Here is an 18,164-nt window from a genome sequence, read left to right as displayed (position 1 = left end):
TTGAGCCCATCCGAGTATAGGTCCGTTGCCACACACCTCCACAGTTGAGGGTGTGATCCGGAGTCTCTTTGTTAATTGAGGTGCAATATCCCCCTTTCCCTTTTAGAGCTATATCCGACATCCCTCATGCCCTAATGGCATAGAGCCATATGCCTTCAACAACTTGACAATCCTACTGACAGTATACCTCAATATCAGAAAATCAACCTCAATATCAGAAAATCAACCTCAATATCAGAAAATCAATAAAAGACCAAAAACAAAGATGAGTAAGAGGATCAATGAGGATTACTCCTAATGTGAACCAACACCAGCAGTCTTATAGCTGGAAGAAGGTGGTTGGTCCCAATATGGTTTAAGACCATGATGGGAAAAGAAGCATGGATTTCATCTTCTTACCCAGCTGTGTTAAGAACAACTGAGAAGAGAGTCTGGGAGTCTGGCGGCGCAGGACATTCTCTGTGTACAGAAATAATCACAGAATAAGCACTGGGGGAGGCCTGAGCAAGATAACCGGGCCCCATGGGACATTTGACTATAACCTAAAAAGTCCATGGAACAGGGTTTGGAACCAATGGACACATTATAAAATACATGTGAGGAAAAACATTGTGGAATGTTATGACTTGATGGTCGTGAAGATTCTGGGGCCTCTGTCCACAAGTTCCACTCAGAAAAATACAAATAACTTCCTGAGCAATCCTTGAGGCCACAGGTTGTTTGAGTGCCGTAGAACGCCAGGAACCAGGAACACCGGTGACCCCTCGACCGCTGTAAAGCAAGCAATGGGTCAGTACAATGGCAAACAATACACTGAATAGCGAGGTTACAAATATCAAGGGGCCTACCATGGGTCTGGGGACAGGAAGAACAAAGATGAGAATGGAGGTGTTCCGTGTGGCTGCAGAGTGTAGCAAGCGGCAGCGGGTAGGCGTAGATTGTTGTAGAAATAGGTACTGCAAGACCTGAATGGAAAGGGTACTCTAAAAGGTAACAGAAGAGGAAATCCGAAAACAGTCCGTTAAGAGTTCCAAGGTCAAAAGCCATCCAAGTTCTTCGTAACCAGGGGGTAATCCAAAGGAATCCAAAAAATACAGTTCAAAAGTCCTGAAACAGCAGAGCCACACAGTATCCAAGGGCTTGACAGAGGAATCCAAGAAGAACAGTCCGTAGTCCAGGTTCAAGATGTGGAGACAGGAAGACGCCGAACAGTGCCTGATTGGGTCAGCTGTGAAGCACTGAATGAGCGTTCCCTCTCCGGTTATAAAGGGGCCTAGGAGTGTCACATGACCCATCACGTGACAGATGATGTAGCACGTTTCCTTGTCACGTGACCCAAGTTTTCAAAACGCTGCCGGGTCTTCCTGAGGGCGTGACGAAGCAAAGGAAAAAGCCGGCGTCTCCATCGACTGTTTCCAAGACGCCAGGGCAGCTGCCAACATTGCAATGGGTGAATATGACCATAGCGCGTTAGATGCCCTCGTGTGCGCTGCTGCCGTGATGCTTGAGGGAGTGAGGACATGAGGTCATAAGGGGAAGGCAGAACAGGACCTGAGATGGAGGGCTTAGTGACTGCACGGGTATTCGTGTGCGTAAGGTGACAGTGGATGGTGTAACAGTGCCCCCCCCAAAAGTCCACGACCCCGTGGGCAGGCAGGGAAATCCCAATGAAACTGGGCCACTAAACGAGGGGCATGCACATCCCGGGCAGGAACCCAAGAGCGCTCCTCAGGACCGTAACCCAACCAATCCACGAGATACTGGAGCTGCCCCCTGAAGAGACGAGAGCCCAGAATACCCCCAACCTCATAAACATCAGGGTCATCCAGTGACACAGGGGCAGGGTGAGAGACCAGGCGCGTAGGACCATGGCATGGTTTCAGGAGGGAAGTATGAAAAACTGGATGGACCTTCCAGGTCAAAGGAAGGGATAGGCGATAAACCACTGGACTCAGGACACCAGACACCCAAAAAGGACCAACAAACCTGGGAAGCAATTTGCGAAAGCCATGCAAATGTAGATAACGGGACGACAGCTAAACTCGGTCCCCCACATGGTAAACAGGAGCAGCAACCCTTTTCTTATCGACTCAAGTTTTCATGGCCAACTGAGCTTCCTGCAGATGGGCAAGAGTCTGGGCATGAACCATGGCCAAGTCGCGAACACAAGATGAGGCAGCAGGAGCACAAGAGGATGCATAATCAGGAATGGGCAATGTACGGGGATGTTGGCCATAAAGGGAGTAGAATGGAGAAAAGCCAGTAGAAGAGTGCAAGGAGTTGTTATGGGCGAATTCAGCGAGATGTAGTAGGTGTACCCATGATTTCTGATGTTGTAGTGAAAGACAGCGTAAATATTGTTCCATGGCCTGATTTACCCTTTCTGTCTGGCCGTCGGTTTCCGGATGGTAAGCAGAAGAAAATCGTGCATCAATTCCCAATAATTTAGTGAGCGCACACCAGAAACGGGACGTGAATTGTGAACCTCTGTCAGAAACCAAGACTGTAGGGAGCCCAAACTAACAAAAAATGGATTTGAAAACCAGATTTGCCAATGTAGGTGCAGAGGGTATACAGAACAAGGAATAAAGCGAGCCAACTTTGTGTAAGCGTCTACTACAACCCATACTGTATCATAACCCTGTGAACGAGGGAGATCAGTCACAAAATCCATTGTAAGGGTATGCCAGGGTCTGGGGGAATCGGCAAGGGCTGTAAAAGACCCAAAGGGCGGCCTCTACGGGACTTACACTGGGCACACACTGAGCAGGTGTTGACATAATTCTCAACGTCACGCCGCATCGAAGGCCACCAGCACCAGCGTTTAAGTAGATCCAGAGTACGCTGTTGTCCTGGGTGGCCATGGATGGCAGCATCATGAGACCATTCCATAGCTAGGTTTCGAGTGTCACTAGAGGGTAGGAACAACCTGTTGTGAACAAAAGGTTGACCATCGTGATAAACGGGATCCCATTCTGCTAACTGTTGAGGATGTTGGGAAACCCATGTGCGTATGGCTGACAACAGAGGAGGTGAAGGAGTGCATAAGCATACTACTTGCCCGTGGTCATGCACCGTTTCTGGGAAGACCGGAAGTGACACCCCTCCAGGGGAGCAGGATAGATCGTCTGCTTTACCATGAGACAGACCAGGACGGTGTTTCACAACAAAATCATAGGCTGCAAAGAATAAGTGCCAACGCACCTGACGACTGTTGACGCACTTGAGGGATGCGAGATCCTACAAATTCCTATGATCAGTGAAAACTGTGACTTGGTGTTTGGCCCCCATCAAATGGTGTCTCCATACCTGAAATGCGTCTTTAATCGCCAGGAGTTCTTTTTCGGTAACTGTATAATGGGACTCAGTAGATGTAAACCTGTGTGAATGATACGCTACAGGGTGTAAATGACCAGAGGTTGGGCAAGGTTGTGACAATACCGCTCCCAAAGCAAAGGATGATGCGTCTGCCTCAACAACGAATGGCAACTCCAGATCCGGGTGTTGTAGGACCGGAGCTGAGGTAAACGCAGATTTCAAGGACTCAAAAGCGGCTTGATGTTCGGGGGTCCAGATAAATGGGGCATGTGGACTGGTCAATTTAGTTAATGGTGCCACTATATGTCACAATCTCTTCCTGGGTCAATCGACTCTTCACCCCTATCCAAAGTGACCCTTATGCCCTCCTGCTCACCTGCTGTCTCCTCTTCTGTTTGGAGTCCAAATCTCCTTCTTCTCCAGGCCTCTTCTCTGGAATGCAGATGGGGTCTGCCTCGAGAGGAAGCCACCCTGCCCCTCTGACTCGGGGCCTAGGGGGGCCCCCGAAACGGGGCAGACAAATGAAGGGGAAAAAGCCAAAAGGCACAAAAAACCCCTCTTGGTTGAGTACGATGACAGGATGCCAGGCCGAGATATTTGGTATGAGAGGACTCAAACAGACTCAAAAGCCTACCCACTGAGCGTAGGATGGGAGTGGAGAATAACCGTCAGACAGGGAAGGAAAGGGAAGAAATGTCGGAGCCAATCATCGAGCGAAGACGGAAAGACTGCAGAGGAAGAGGGAATCCAGTGAGGAGCGAGAGAAGACAAGATGGCAAGGCTAGACGGCCCAAAACCACAGGAGAAGGTAACGGGAGAGAGGCAGAACACAGAGGAAAGGACTGAGCGTACCAACCCGGAAGCCTAACGCGAGTAGGTTGCAACGCGCGGGCTTCCGGTTGGCGCTCGTAATAAAGTGCGCCGCTGGTCCGACGGCAGAAGGCTGGACCGCGGCTGGAGAACGTGCGGCGGCGTAACGGCCCTATCAATGGCCGCTCCAGCACCAACGTCTCCACAACTGCCAGCGGCCGCCGTGCGTGACAGTATGCCCCCCTCCAGATCCGATCCCTCGGGGTTTCCCCGGATGTGTACGGTGAAACCTCTTGATCAGTCGAGGAGCGCGTACATATGACCTGGGTTTCCAAGAATCCTCTAAACTGGGATAGTGTTTCCACGACACCAGGTATTCCAATCTGCCTCTACGATATCTGGAATCTAAGATAGCAGATACCTCATATTCTTCTGGTATAGATTTGGGATTACTCCCTATCCCTGTGGCCTTTCTAACAGGGGTGCTTGAATCAACTGGACGGAGGAGGGAGGAGTGAAAGACTGGGTGTATCCGCGACATGGACTTAGGAAGTTGTAATCTATAAGCCACAGGGTTAATTCTCTTGATTATTTTGAAAGGTCCGATAAACCGGGGGGTAAGTTTGGTCGGGTGCACCCATCTAGGCAAATATCTAGTGGACAACCAGACCCGATCTCCCTCTTTCCAATCAGGACCTGGTAAGCGACCTCGATCAGACATATCCTTATACCTGAGTCTGGCAGATACCAAACTTTGTTCGGCGGTAGTGTGGGCTGTGGTTATTTGGTCTAAGGTGGATTCTATGGTGGGTATGTTAGTGGGTGAAGAGAAAATCGGTATAATACCGCGAGGGTGGAAACCATACGAACAGAAAAAAGGGCTGAGTCCCGTTGCCGAATGAACAGCGTTGTTATACGCGAATTCGGCGGTGGGCAGAAGACTCACCCAATTGTCCTGATTCTTATTGACATAACATCGGAGGTATTGCTCCAGGGAGGCATTAAGGCGTTCTGTCTGACCATTAGTCTGAGGATGGAAACCGGATGACAAGGCCCTCTCTATGCCTAACCGTTGACATAGGGCGCCCCAAAATCGAGAGGTATATTGAGTGCCCCTGTCGGAAATGATCTTATCCGGCAGACCGTGGAGCCTAAATATGTCCTTAAGGAAAACTTCGGCCATTTCTGTAGCGGATGGCACTCCTTGCTGCGCCGAAATGAGCCAGCTTGGTGCATGTATCAATAGTAACCATAAGACATGTCGATCCCTGGGATCGGGGCAGATCTACTATAAAGTCTGTGGATATTTGGGACCATGGCCGGCTTGGCAAGTCCGGTTGCGTCAGCAACCCATAGGGCTTGTGAGTGGAGTTCTTGTTCTGGGCGCAAACCCTACAAGACTTACAATGTTGCTTCACTTCGAGAGAAAGAGAAGGCCAAAAAAAAGAGCGAGAGACCAACTCTAATGTACCTTTGACACCCCTATGTCCGGCGGTAACATGGTTGTGACCCCATTCCAGAACCTTCAGTTGTAAGGACTTAGAGGGAATGTACAAACGCTGTCCCACCAGTAAAAGACCTTCAGACCAACGAAATTGAGGATGTAAACCACCCGGCACGGTAGTTGCCAAATTGGGTTGGGTTGCTGTCTTAACCTCTTGAAGGAATGACGAGATTATCCCCACTATTCTGTTCCGGGGAAACATAGTGTGACTAAGTGAAGAAGAGTGATATTCGGAAGACTGACACCTCGACAGGGCGTCGGCCAAGCAGTTTTGGGTGCCTGGAATGTAGGTGATAGAAAAGTCATACTGGCTGAAGAAATGAGCCCAGCGAACCTGCCTTGAGTTGACACATTCCATATTTCGAAGGATTTTCAAATTCTTATGATCAGTACGTAACATAAATGGATGTGAGCCGCCTTGAAGCAGGTGTCTCCACTCTTCACATGCCACCTTGAGAGCCAGAAGTTCCTTTTCGATAACAGAGTAATTCTGTTGACTGGTGGATAGAGTCTTAGAAAGATATGCGATAGGATGTTCCAGTCCATCCTTGAGTTGAAGAAGTACTGCTCCTAAGGAGCTAGCGGAAGCATCAGCCTCTACTATAAAGGGCTGGTTCTGATCAGGTTGGGATAAAATGGGTGCGGAACAGAACCTCCTCTTTAAACCAATAAAGGCTTGATTGGCTGGTTCCGACCAGTGATATGGCTTGGCATCCTTCTTAAGTAATGAAGTAATGGGTAGCACTATCTGCGAAAAATGTCCAATAAACTTCCTATAGAAGTTGGCTAGCCCCAAGAACCGTTGGACATCTTTCAAAGACGTGGGTGGGGGCCAGTCCAAGATGGCAGACACCTTTCTGGGATCCATGGTTATGCCTTCATGGGATAAGATATAACCCAAATAAGGAACAGATGACATATAAAAAAGGCACTTCTCAGGTTTAATTAATAGGTGTTGAGATTGTAGTCGATGTAGAACTGTCTGAAGATGCGATGTATGTTCGGAGGGGGATTTTGAAAAAATCAAGATGTCATCCAGGTAAACTATGATACAGATGAATAATAGGTCAGAAAACAAGCGATCCATGAAACGCTGGAATATGGCTGGAGCGTTAACCAAACCAAATGGCATCACTCGGTATTCAAAAAGGCCAAACGGCGTCCGAAAGGCAGTCTTCCATTCATCTCCATCTCTTATCCGGAGAAGGTGGTAGGCACTCCGGAGATCTAATTTAGAGAAGATGGTTGAACCCTGTACAGCTTCCAGTATGTCTGCTATCAAGGGCATTGGATAACGGTCGCGTACTGTGACTTTGTTCAAACCCCGATAGTCAATACATGGCCTTAATTCCGAGGAATCCTTTTTAGGGATGAAGAACAAAGAGGCTCCAGCTGGTGATTTGGAGGGACGAATGAGGCCATTGGTCAGGTGAGAGTCCAAGTAAATTCGAAGCGCCCTCTTCTCCAATAGAGACAAGGAAAACATGCGACTAAACGGAACCAGGGCATCTGGTACCAGCTCGATGGCGCAGTCTTCTGGCCGATGTGGAGGGAGATCCAAGACTGGATTGTCTTTAAATACTTCTTTGAACTTAGCCAATTCTGAGGGAATTTTACAAACTTCATGTACTCCTTCTTGTTGGGGGGTAAGGACTTGGACCGAATCTTCTGCGGCATGGAGTAAACAGTTTTGTTTACAATATGAGGAGGTAAAGGCCAGGGTGTTCTGTGCCCAATCGATGAGCGGGTTATGCCTCCTTAGCCAGGGAATTCCGAGGATTACCGGGAAATGAGCTGCTCGAATTAGGTCAAACTGTATCTGTTCCGAATGCTGGAGAATGCACGCCTTCAAGGAAACTGTGGAATGGGTGATAGGCCCTGATGACAGGGGAGAACCATCAACTCCTTCCACCTTCTGGACTTCTTCCAGTTTCAGCAGAGGGAGACCGTGTTTGTGTGCCCACTCGGTATCCATAAATACTCCTGCGGCGCCACAATCCAATAGCGCCATGGTGGTGAAGGCTTTTGTCGGGTTTTCCAACAAGATGGGAACAGCCATAAGGCGAGAGTCCATGGTGGTTGGATGAGAAGCTACAGTCACCGTAACATAGGGACTTGTGGTCGGACCTCGGGTACTCGTCCCCTTCAGTTCCGAGGTCGATCGTTTCCCGAGCGTCTAGGCGGGACTTCCGTACAATTCCTAAGCAAGTGGGAACCGGATCCAAAATACATGCAGAGGCCCGCATCCCTCCGGCGTCTTCTCTCTTCGGGTGTTAAAGGGGATCGTGCGGACCCAACTTGCATCGGTTCCTCCTTATTGCTGGAGTGAGACAGTGAGGGCATTGGGTAGGCACCAGGTAGAGGGGTGACCGATGTTTTCTGCTTCTTCTTTTCAGCCTTCGTTCGCTAAGGCGGTAGTCAATCTGCGTTACAATGGAAAATAAGTCCGACAGGGTAGTAGGACGGGCTATTCTGGCCAGCTCATCCTTTATCTCCTCCTTCAATCCTCGACGGAAAATTGTATACTGGGCCCTTTCTGGCCAACCTGCCTCAGAGGCCAAACGTTTAAAGGTGGAGATGTATGTCAGCAGGTCACTGGAACCCTGTTGCACATCCAAAAGTTCCTCTGCCGCCACATGTGTTATCTCGGATTGTTCAAAAGTCTGGCGCAGTAAGGTCAAAAAACCCCCATAATCTCTGATAATAGGGTTATTGTTGGTCACAAATGGGGTGGCCCAAGCCAAGGCATTTCCGATCATGTTAGATATCATATACCCCACTTTGCCTTGATCATTAGAGAACATCAGAGGTCTGAAGGCAAAATAAAATGAACAGGCTTCCAAGAATTCTTTTAAGCGCTTTGGGGTGCCGTCATATTTGCCTGCGGATAAGGTCATAGGCGGTAAGTCGGAATCTCTAGCTTCCCGATTAGAGATCATCTGCCTCAGGACAACATTATCTGCCTTAACGTTCTGCAATTCAACATTCATGGCCTGGACCGCGGCCACCAATTATTGTATTTGCTCGGGGGAGGCCATACTTCTTTTTTGGCGTTGCAAACTGTCACAATCTCTTCCTGGGTCAATCGACTCTTCACCCCTATCCAAAGTGACCCTTATGCCCTCCTGCTCACCTGCTGTCTCCTCTTCTGTTTGGAGTCCAAATCTCCTTCTTCTCCAGGCCTCTTCTCTGGAATGCAGATGGGGTCTGCCTCGAGAGGAAGCCACCCTGCCCCTCTGACTCGGGGCCTAGGGGGGCCCCCGAAACGGGGCAGACAAATGAAGGGGAAAAAGCCAAAAGGCACAAAAAACCCCTCTTGGTTGAGTACGATGACAGGATGCCAGGCCGAGATATTTGGTATGAGAGGACTCAAACAGACTCAAAAGCCTACCCACTGAGGGTAGGATGGGAGTGGAGAATAACCGTCAGACAGGGAAGGAAAGGGAAGAAATGTCGGAGCCAATCATCGAGCGAAGACGGAAAGACTGCAGAGGAAGAGGGAAGCCAGTGAGGAGCGAGAGAAGACAAGATGGCAAGGCTAGATGGCCCAAAACCACAGGAGAAGGTAACGGGAGAGAGGCAGAACACAGAGGAAAGGACTGAGCGTACCAACCCGGAAGCCTAACGCGAGTATGTTGCAACGCGCGGGCTTCCGGGTTGGCGCTCGTAATAAAGTGCGCCGCTGGTCCGACGGCAGAAGGCTGGACCGCGGCTGGAGAACGTGCGGCGGCGTAACGGCCCTATCAATGGCCGCTCCAGCGCCAACGTCTCCACAACTGCCAGCGGCCGCGGCCGCCGTGCGTGACACTATAGTAGAAAAACAAGGGATGAACCGCCTATAAAAATTGGCAAATCCCATGACTGTAAACACTTCAAGTTTAGCGGGACCGGCCATTCCAAAACGGCTCGTACTTTAGACTGATTCATAGTCAAACCACCTGGTGAAATGTGGAAACCCAGAAATTCTACTTCTTTGGTATGAAACTGGCATTTCTCAGGCTTGGCAAATAGCGCATTCTTACGTAAACGGGATAGGACTTCTTGGACGTGAAGGATGTGTTTGTCTAAAGAGGAGGAAAAGATCAGAATGTCGTCCAAATAGACCACCACATAATTGTCCAGAATGTCCCCAAATACTTCATTCATAAACCACTGGAAGGTGGCAGGGGCATTGCACAAACCGAAGGGCATTACTAGGTATTCAAATAAACCCTGTCGGGTGCAAAACGCCATTTTCCACTCATCCCCTTTGCGGACACATATCAAATTGTTTGCTCCCCGAAGATCTAATTTGGTGCAGATGGAGGCGTGTGTTAGTCTATCCAAGAGTGGAGAGATGAGAGGTATGGGGTATCTATCTTTGATAGTGATGGCGTTCAAACGTCTGTAGTCTACACAGGGGCGAAGATCCCCCTCTTTCTTTGGAACGAAGAAAATAGGGCATGCAGCAGGCGAGGAGGAGGGCCGAATGTGGCCTAAACATAATGCCTCCTGCAAGTATTCTTTCAAGGCTTTATCCTCTACTGGTGATAAAGAATAGATTCGGCCCTTGGGGATCTGAGCGTCAGGGACCAGATCTATGGGGCAATCGTAGGGTCTGTGTGGACGTAAACTCTCTGCGGTGCCCTTGTCGAAGACTAACAAAAACACGTGATAAACTGGAGGTATGTTGGAAAAGACAGCATCAACCATATGTGAAGTGGAAGAGTGATGTTCATCAGTCTCGGATAGGGTCAGATGTGCTAATGCACCCAATGCTGTAGCAGGTGTATCGATTACCTCCTCTCTCTTGATAAGACAAAAATGTTGACAGACTTCGGATTCGACCTGGCCAGTACCCCAATTGATTAGCGGATTATGTTTTTTTAACCAAGGGATGCCGAGAATGATACCAAACTGAGGGGTGGTTATGAGGTCAAAGGCAAGTGTTTCCCTATGTGTTTCCTGGATGACTACTTCCATGGGAGCAGTCTGTTGTCGAATAGGCCCAGAAGCAAGGGAAGTTCCGTCCACAGCCTGTACAGGCTCAGGAAACTCCTTGGTAACTAGTGGAAGGTTCAAGGCATAAGCCTTTTGTATGTCGATAAAGCAGCCAGTGGCCCCGGAATCAATGATAATCTGAACGGGGTGCATTGTGTCAGGAGTAGGCTTTAATAAGGCATGGACTGTGACTGGTCTAATAGGCCCAAATCCCGGAGGAGAAGAAAAGGGGGACTGTGGAGAACTTGTCCTGGCCCCCATATTCAGGGACGAGCAGTTGGAAAACCCGGATTCTTTTGCTTTGGGCGGCGTGGACAAGTCTTGACGTAATGTCCATTAAGCCCACAATAAAAGCAAGCATTGTCGGTTCTCCGCCTTTCTCGTTCCGTCATAATTATAGGGCTACGTATTCCACCTACTTGCATGGGTTCACTGGCTACATCAGGAGAAACCGACAACTGTGTACCTGAGAATCTGACTTCTGCCTTGCGCTCGGTGCGTCGAGCGTCTAACTGGAGTGTTAGATCAACCAGATCAGAGTACTGAGTTGGAAGCAACGGCACCACTGCCAAAGCGTCCTTAATGGAACCATTTAGACCTCTGTAAAACACTACAGCCTTCTTGTTTTCGGGCCAGGATGTTTCTGCCGCTAACTGATTGAATTGTGTTATATATTCTATAAGGGTGTTTTTCCCCTGAGTGAGATCTAGTAATTTCAAATCTCTGGATTGAGCTTTGTGTCTAGTGTCAAAAACCTTAGAAATTTCAGTCACTAGTAGGTCAAAGTCATAAAGGGCTGTTTGATTGTTTTCAAGTAATGGGTTAGCCCATGTGGCGGTGACGCCAGACAAATAGGAAAGCAAAAAAACATCCTTGGCAGGTGCATCAGGGAACGCTGAAGGTCTACAAAGGAAATGTAATTTACATTGATTCAAAAATGTATGGAATTTCCTGGGGTCTCCCTGGAATCTCTCAGGGGGTGCTAAAGGAAAAGGAGTGGAAGCAATTACTGGTGTGATGATGGAAGGGGTGGAAGGGGTGGCAGAAGGACCAGGAGTTGGTGATGTGGGGTCCTCAAATTCTGAATCAGAAGGTAGGGGATGGCGAGCACTCTGAAGGGAGTCAAGGCAGTGGTGTAACGCCGTGGTGGCTGCGGCCATATCGGCCCTCAAGGTAGTAACTGCTTGCAGTAGAGCGGCCACGGGGTCCCCAGCCGACGCCTCCATAATCTGAACAACCTGTCGGCTTCACAGTCTGTTATGACTGGATGGTCGTGAAGATTATGGGGCCTCTGTCCACAAGTTCCACTCAGAAAGATACAAATAACTTCCTGAGCAATCCTTGAGGCCACAGGTTGTTTGAGTGCCGAAGAACGCCAGGAACCAGGAACACCGGTGACCCCTCGACCGCTGTAAAGCAAGCAATGGGTCCATACAATGGCAAACAATACACTGAATAGCGAGGTAACAAATATCAAGGGGTTTACCAAGGTTCTGGGGACAGGAAGAACAAAGATGAGAATGGAGGTGTTCCGTGTGGCTGCAGAGTGTAGCAAGCGGCAGCGGGTAGGTGTAGATTGTTGTAGAAATAGGCACTGCAAGACCTGAATGGAAAGGGTACGCCAAAAGGTAACAGAAGAGGAAATCCGAAAACAGTCTGTTAAGAGTTCCAAGGTCAAAAGCCAGCCAAGTTCGTCGTAACCAGGGGGTAATCCAAAGGAATCCAAAAAATACAGTTCAAAAGTCCTGAAACAGCAGAGCAAAACAGTATCCAAGGGCTTGACAGAGGAATCCAAGAAGAACAGTCCCTAGTCCAGGTTCAAGATGTGGAGACAGGAAGAGGCCGAACAGTGCCTGATTGGGTCAGCTGTGAAGCACTGAATGAGCGTTCCCTCTCCGGTTTTAAGGGGGCCTAGGAGTGTCACATGACCCATCATGTGACCGATGATGTAGCACGTTTCCTTGTCACATGACCCAAGTTTTCAAAACGCTGCCGGGTCTTCCTGAGGGCGTGACGAGGCAAAGGAAAAATCCGGCGTCTCCGTCGACTGTCTCCAAGACGCCAGGGCAGCTGCCAACATTGCAATGGGTGAATATGACCATAGCGCGTTAGATGCCCTCGTGTGCGCCGCTGCCGTGCTGCTTGAGAGAGTGAGGACATGAGGTCAGAAGGGGAAGGCAGAACAGGACCTGAGATGGAGGGCTTAGTGACTGCACGGGTATTCGTGTGCATAAGGTGACCAGTGGATGGTGTAACAGGAAGTCCATTGAAACGGTCTGGGAGCAGGAGTGTGGCAGAAAATACTGAAATTAAATAAATGTTGAAAGAAAGTCCTAGCAGGAGAATATACTGGCCAAAGCTAATTGAGTGAAGTGAGCTACTTAAGGAAAGTCCTGGCAGGAGAGTACACCAGACAAAGCCAAGTGGGTGAAGTGAACTACAGTGAATGTGAAAAGGAACCTAGCAGGAGAGCATACCAGGTGTTTTGCAAGTCTTGGACCACAGCCGAATTGTATCAGGAACTATAGGAAATAACCTCTCAGGGTAGTATACCAGGTGTTGTGTGTGACAGAGAATCCCAAGGAAGAGTCATTCCCTTAGGATTTTTGGATTATGTTGAATGTGAGAAGGGCTTGGGGAAGGGAGACATTTCTCTGGGATAAGTTGCAATATCAAGAGGTGTGGAGTTATCCTCTTGAGCTACAAAGAACTTGGTTTTTATTTTGAACCATTTTGTTTTTTTGTGAAAAGAAACCTGGGGTCGGGGGTGATTCACTAGAATTGTGAACATTAGTCATTTAGAACTTTTGTTTTATTTGCGCCTTTTAGTTGAACTTGAAAATTTGCACACTCTGCAAGTCAAAGACATTCCCCTTAGCATCTTAGAGATATTTCTTAGAAGGTGAGGGCTAGGATAGGATTTTGGACACATGACATTTTTGCTTTGGATATCTTGACAGAGGACTGACCCTTAGTTTTTGGTGAGGCAGGGAAATACCTCCTAGGTTGGGGACAATGAGGCATTTTCCAACCCAATTTTCATTTAATACATGTTTATGGCAAACCCCATGAGTTCTCTGTGTCTGCGTCTCATTCCTGGTTCATTACACCATGTACTTCTAGAAACAGGACTCCAGAAGAAGCCAACTGGTTGCTGGAAATGAACGGGAAGATTGGGGATAAGTACATTCTTTGATTATCTCTTTACAAAAGCACTGCTTCATGTGCCTAAGTGAAACAGAGTGAATACCCGCATTACGATAAACACACTTTACCAAAGGAGTGATCATTTCTATTGATAAAGAGCTGGGAATGATGGAATATGTAGTGTGGGCAGGGAAAAGGAGCCTGCACGTAGGGTGCTCAGTCACAGGAGTTGGAAAGAGGCAGGAATCAACTGAGAGGTGGGAGACATCTGGGTCCATGATGGCATTGAGTGTGCATGAAGCTAAGGGGGTTCCCCCTGAAACACACCATGAAGAAGGAAGGATGACTGTGGGGAACGGGTGACTGGTCCTGGGGAGGGCAGGCGGGGATAGAGGGTGATTAGTCAGACATAGCAGAGGGGAGTGGAGGTCTTCCCTGAAGCATGTGGGGAAGAATACCTTGAGGTGGAAGATCAGCAGGCTCATGTTAAGGGGTGAAGACATTCTGACAAACTACTACTATTTTCAGAAACCATGAGGATTTCACAAACCCAGTAGTGGGAAGATTTGTAAAATGGTTGGGGGGATACGAACAATAACAAAGTAGTGCAGACGTCCAGAAAAACTGCATGCATTGCTGCTTGTTTTGTAAATCTCCCTCAACCCCCCCATTTCAGGGAGAGTATTCCTGATGAGTGTCCATTGTCCATTGTCTTCCCCATGACCATGTGGGTGAAGAGCAAATCTTAGAAATCTGCTACAAAGTTAATGACTATACTATGGTTATATAAACCATAGTATAGTCCTTTCTCTTAATACACAGGCATGCAAGCCCAAGATGTAAGAGTTTGTTTGGCACTGGAACATTTTCTGTTACAGGCAATGTGTATTAGGAAACATGTGTATTACTGTCTAACTTGATGTGTATATATTCTCTTCTTAGATTTGTATTTTTGTAACATATTTTTCTTGCATTTTATTGTTTAAGTTTTGTGAATGTTCTATTTGAAATAAACGTAATGCTTGATGGATTGCAAAGCACACACATGACTGGTATGAGGTTGTGAGTTGTTCACAACCTCAAAAAGGGTTGACAATAAAAGATGGTGCTGTCCAGACCAAGTTGTTCAAATCTAAATTTATGATCTAATTACCAAAAATCGAGTAGAGGAAGAAAATGGGGAGCCATGTAAAATAGCCTTCACAGTTTCATTGCAGTCAATATGTATCCAGTTAGCATGGGTTCTTATAGGGAAAAGAAATGATCAAAAACATAAATAAATGACCAGAGCGGTCATCTTCCCCAGAAGGGAAAGTCTACAGGTGGGCTCACGCAGGGCGCCAGGAAGTGTGGCAGCCGTGCTGCTGATTCAGTCAATAGTTCTGACACCAGCATCCAATGCGCATTCACCTTCATTGGGAAGATGCTGCGGCAGTGCCCATCAAGGGTCTTATCAGCGGCTTTCCTCATGCCAGTGTTGTTAAACCCTGCTGCTGCTAAGTGGGGATAGTGCACTGCAATTATTCAGAGCTCCTTCAGTATCACTTCTAGGCACTGGCTATGTCCAACTCATCCAAGCTTTCGAGGCACTAAGGACTGGTCATATCCCCCCCACCCCCTCTTGGGTGGATCCTAATGCACACACAACATGCAAGTAGGCTCCTAGGCAATGTAGGTATCATTTTGATAAATGTTGATCTTTCCTCTAATCAGCCATCACTAATCTAACAGACCCTGGTATACAGTCCCACCGCACAATTCAGTCAGAAAGGACAAGTGGTTTGATTACAACTCTAAACTATTTAAATTAAATACATTGAATGTGGTCCCCTTACATTATGCAGGGGAAATCACAAAAGTAAATCCTATGTATATTACACGTTTACCCAATTAATCCTGATCTGCCTGTGACAATCTTGCTAAATGTAACACACACAGTCACTTAAAACAGAAATATTAATATTTCTAACAATCCTGATCCTACAAGGCCAACTCTCAGCAGTACTTAATTCTATGGCCATAATACTACTTATGGGCCCATGTGTTAATGCTCTATTTAATTCTTTAATTATCACTTGCACAAAATCACCTTCAGCCACTAAATGGCAAATACAGGACATTTCATTTTCTCCTGTCTCAAAAACAAATGTTGGTACTAGAGAAAGGCTGCACAAAAAATACATTTATAAACAACGTATGTGCATTGGTTTGCATCCCTATGTGAGTGTGCACTTGCGAATTTCTAATCTATGGACATGCGATTTAAATACAGCCTGAAATGAACAGCATCAGAATTCTGCAGCGTTGGGTCCGAAAAGCATTGCTATCCATTCAGAGGTCACATGATATCAGTCCACCAACCCAAGATAGGATGGTTTTGTTATTTTCGAAAACATTCATGAGTATGCTTCCCACATCACTTTGCGAATCAGGTCACATTTTGAAAGGTCAAGAGTAAGGGTTTAATGACATTTACATTGCCATTTTTCATGGGAATTGAAGTGACACAACTTAACTACATCACATTAGCAAATACTCTTTAACTCTCTATGGCTTTCACCCATCACATCTTACCAAGTAATTTTCCATTAGCACCTCGGAACCACAGCCCAATATTGACTATGTCTGTGAAAACACTTTAGTTACTATTTAACTTCAAATTACAAAAAGCGTTTTAGCATTTTTTTGCCTGTAATATTCCTCAGTTTTATATAGAATGAAAGCAGGGTCTAATTCACACCAGCAAGCTACAATATTCTATCAATACTTTTTTTTTTTATCAGCCATGCACTCTGTGTGCAAAAATGCCATATGTTCTACAAGCATTCAAAGCTCACTTAGCATTACATACATTGATAAGGCATTGTCACGTTTCATAGACAATATCAAGATATTCTATTTGAAATAAACATCCCCTAGTAGCCACCATCCAATTCTCTCATACTCCAATAAGCCAGTGACTGAACAGGGCTATATATATATTTATTTTTTTATTGTGAACAAGTTTAAAATAAACATTACACACATAAACTATACAACACATCAAATCATCCCCAATAAACATCAGATGACTCCTACCAATTCAGCAATTTTGGCATATAAATTGACATTTAGGGCAATAAGTTTCAGGGACCTATCGATTTACATTTGGGGGAATTTAGTAAACTCCATTTGAAAATTCTTTAAGGCACAGAGGCAGCCGACACCCTCAAGTGTTCCAATGTAATTCCCAGCCAACAGGTCTCTTCTGGTCACTCCCTCCCTTTTTCTGGAAAGCAGATCTGCCTCAGTTTAAATTGGTTCAGTATCCCTAATGGACAATGACCCATTTTCCAGGCTGTATCCAGATTCAGTCCTCTAGTGGGGGCAGGTGTTGTTCGTCTTCCCTGCAGCTTTAAATCCAGAGTCAGAATCATATGTCATGTGTTACACCTTTTTAAAATGTGCAATATTCCCATGTGTAAGCAATGATTATGCCCCTGTTTTTGATTGGTCAAGTTCTTCCAATGGCTTATCTAGCAGTCAGCACTCCACCTTAAGACAACCCTCGATCGCCATTGAAAGTTCATATGTCTGGATCTGAAAAAGTCGGGTGTCAATTTGCTCAGAGTAATATTGAATTATATAATCCCCTGACCCCTCGATATGTGTGACGAATGCATAGCATAATTTTTCATCAAGTTATTAATATTGATCATTTTCATAATTTGTAATCAACGTAAGACATTCAAATTAGAGGGAAATCACACCATCACACCACACCTTCCCACTTGATTGTAACGTATTTGGTTATCAACTTATATTAAAAACATTTTTTAAAGTGTAAGTGTGATGTTAATTTTAATGGTCCAGTCTTTTCCAGAAAGAGTCCCAAACTTAGTTTCATTTCTCTAGATAATGAACCCCTTGAGACCAGCAGCTATTTAATAATTAACCTAGGTATGCTGAGACTAGCCTCTAGTTTGCATTAGACTGTCCATCTGGTCATGTTTTATGCCTTAACTGATGTCAAAGGGGATCTGCTAAGAACAAGAAGACATGTTTGCAGTTCAACAATAGGGAAATAGACACCTGGCTATCAGGCAGCACACCATATGTAAGCTTCTACTGGCATTTTAGTGTATATTAATAAGAATATCTTGTCCTTAGATGGACTTGAAAATTTGTGGGCTGCTCATTAACTGCTTATTAGCTGCTCATTAACTCAGAGGGCCTGGTCACAGGGCCTTTCGTTATTGGAATTGAATACGTTTTTCTGTTATTATAAATGAGCCTTCCCCATAGCTTAGGAACATAATAGGCAGAAAACAGCCCAGCTAAAATGCACAGCCTGGGTTTTGAAACTGTTAAACCTGGTGTTCTGTTGCCTGAAATAGTCAAAAAGGATATAACATTGCCAGAACCA

Source organism: Ambystoma mexicanum, chromosome 12, assembly GCF_040938575.1.
Source record: "Ambystoma mexicanum isolate Mex_15411 chromosome 12, UKY_AmexF1_1, whole genome shotgun sequence".
Taxonomy (NCBI): Eukaryota; Metazoa; Chordata; class Amphibia; order Caudata; family Ambystomatidae; genus Ambystoma; species Ambystoma mexicanum.
The sequence above is the reverse complement of the archived record's forward strand: the minus strand, read 5'-3'. Positions refer to the sequence as shown.